This window comes from Dendrobium catenatum, unplaced genomic scaffold (assembly GCF_001605985.2).
Source record: "Dendrobium catenatum unplaced genomic scaffold, ASM160598v2 fragScaff_scaffold_156, whole genome shotgun sequence".
NCBI lineage: Eukaryota > Viridiplantae > Streptophyta > Magnoliopsida > Asparagales > Orchidaceae > Dendrobium > Dendrobium catenatum.
The window spans coordinates 816785-820085 of NW_021318618.1; positions in this window are offsets into that span (position 1 = coordinate 816785).

Genomic DNA, 3301 nt, shown 5'->3' on the forward strand with positions numbered 1-3301 from the left:
GAACATAGCTAATGTAATGCAAATCTGGACTTACCCTGGCCTGAATTGGGGAGCCAGCTAACCTCCTAAACGCTTAAAATTCATGAGTCCAGTCTTTTATGCAAGAGTGGTAGGAATGTTTAATTAAGATTTGAAGAGTTCATGACAACATTTGGAGCTAATCTTAATTGGCCCCTTGACTTATATTGGGTTAATTTATGCTTAAATTAAATGCAATTATATTTTTAGACACTTTTAAGTTTATATATAATGCAATGCATATTAATTGACTCAATAAATACTTAAATCAAAATGTAGTTTTAAAAAAGGCTAAAAATAGATTTTTTTTTTCTCTAGAGATTGTGCAGTTCCCCCTTGATAGATTTGCACCCTCATAGGTCATGTGGTCTACAAAAACCCGTAGGCGGTGAGGTGCCTTACAAAGGAAAGAATGCACAACAAAATGTTATGCAAACTCCCGGCGATCCTAGACTTACTTCTTAAAAGTATTAGGATATTTATGTGAGCTTAAAAATGTTTAAATTTAATTTAAGTAGAAAAAAAATTTTAACGATCCCTCACGAGCCTCCGATCAGGTTCCAGCCTAAATCAAATACGATGTGCAATATCATAAAAAAACAAAGAAAAATAGGCAAATCCTAATTATAGGCAAAGCACATCAACCAATAATTAAATTAATATTTAAATTAAAAGTTTGTGTGGCAAGTGTCATTTAATATTATAACCTAAGGGAAACAAAAAGTAAGGTGGTCGTGTACTACTGATAACAACCTGGATTTTATTTTTAAGACTCAAGTGAATTTATGAATGGGATTCTTCTCAATCTTCATTTCTTTATCCTTCTACAAGCTTCTTGGATCCATCGAGTCTAGATATCCAAATGAAAAGGAACTCCCCCTTGAAAGGGGTATTTTCTTTTCTCTTTGGATATTTTAAAGTTATCCAAATTTGGATCTCCAAATGGATAAGAAATCTCCCCTCGGGAATATTCTTTCCTTTTTAGATTCCAAATTGGATTTTCATCCCATCTCAAATCACTTTAATATTACAACTCAATTGAAATTAAATTACATTGAATAAAATTAAAAATCTAGACTCAAACAACCTATAGGATTATTCTAAACAGTTAATATTAAATCATCCAAAGTAGTTATATATTAAAATTAAAATACTCAAACCAGCTACACTTGGTCATGCTCTTTTAATTTTTAAAAGGGGTACTTAGCACAACGAGCACCTATAGTAATTTAATGACTTAGCACAACGAGCACTTGTAGCAATTTAATATTTATATTTTTTGTGCTCTTTTACTTTCAAATGTTCTGTATGAGCATGACCGCATGCATAAGATTATGTCAACATTTATATTTCCCCTAGTCTAAGAGTGAATCTAACACACAATCAATCATATCACAGAGTGCAAAAAATTAAATAAAAAATCACAACAATAATCTAATTCTAACAACCACCATGTAGTGAAAACTCGAAAAACTCGGTTCACATCAGAAAAGTAAACACCGACCTAGCCTAGATCTAGAAGTGGTGCCCTAGCAAACCATCTAAAGTGTGTGAGGTAGGTTGTGTCTTAGATAGGTCCTATTTAGGGTAACTGGTTAAAGTTGTCTAATGTTTGGGTTTATTCATGGTTGAATGATAAATTTGATTAGAGTTCAAATATTAATAGGTTAAGATTTATTTTTAGAATGCATTTTTAAGGTTAATTGATTAGATATTAAAGGATTGATCTAATTTAATTAATTAGATTAGTTGCTTATTTTAAAGATTAGATTAATATAAAATTTTCATCAATTGATTCGTGGCGTATTTTTACAGGCTCGAGGAACCAGACCTCTTTAGGACACGTAGCCTCACAACTTGAGATAGTCCAACCTAAAAACCTAGTTGATGTAGTTGAATTAAGAATTTTTAATTTGGTTAAATTATTAATAATCAATTGATTTTAAGGTTTTACACTCAAAAGAATTCGTTCGTGGCATTGTTTCACAGGCTCGATGAATTCCTTAGGATACGTAGCCCCATAATTTAAGGTAGTTCATCCTAAAAACATAATCTTTGACTGGTCGTTGTGTGTTAAAGGATTAGTTGATCGATTTTATTAATAAAATTAATCATTTTTGGAATTTTGATTAATTATTGAATTTTTTAGAATTTTCTAGATTATTTTAATCATTAAATTAAGTAGTTAAATTTTGACTTTTAGATTAAAGTTGATTTCTTAAAAGTTAGTATTTTATTAAATATTAAACCTTAGGATGAGCAATTACACCATAAGTTTATTGTATTTAAATTTTTTTACAATTAGTTACGAATTTTTGAAGTTTGAGTTAAAATTTTCTCTAATATTATACCTAAACATGAGTAATTAGGCTTTGGGCTTGTTCAATTTAGAAATTTTTTATATTAAGTTATAAATTCTCAAAGTTTTTACCTAATTTTGAACTAGGGTTAACGAGAGAGTTGACTTTTTGCCTTTACCTATTTCTATTGGTTTGTTATTTTTAGAAAATACTAGACTTTAAATGGAGTTGATTGACACTAAGTTTGATCAATTTGTATTTTTTCTGTAATTAATTATGATTTTTCAAAGTTTGATTAATTAATTAATTTTTTATACTATTTAATTAAGAATATTTTGATTATTTTGATCCAAACTCATCTTAACAATATGGAATCAATCCCAAAGGTTAAGGATGACCCATGGGAGTATTTTCAAGTTTTTAGAATTTATTTAGAATTTTTAATAATTTTTAATTATTTTATTTAATTAATTATTGATTTTTACTAAGACTTAAATTAAACTTAAATTACAAATCTAGCGATGCATATTTTATTTTTCCTAAATAGAGGATCAATATCTGGTTAGTTTGATATATTATTTGTAATTTTTATATTTAATTTTTATTTTTTACAAATTTTTGAAGTTTTTGGGTCCCTAAAATAAAATTTTGACTTGCTTAATTTTCTTACTTAATGACTTCCAAATTCAATGAAATTTGGACTTAAGGTGTAAAATTTTACTAAGTTTAATGTTTTGATGTTTCACTTCTATTGGGTATGAGTATAATTTCTTAGGATTTTTCTAAGTTGACTAGACATTATCCTTAATTAGTTTTTCTAGGAGTCACTAATGTTCAATTAGGTTTGAATCTCGGGTCATCTAACCTTGGCACTAACTTACACATACCACAAAAAAATGCAAGCCTAATTGTAAGTGGCATGTGAGTTATAAATTTTCAAAATTTTGGGTCAAAATTTGATCAAAAACTTTGAAAATTTAATT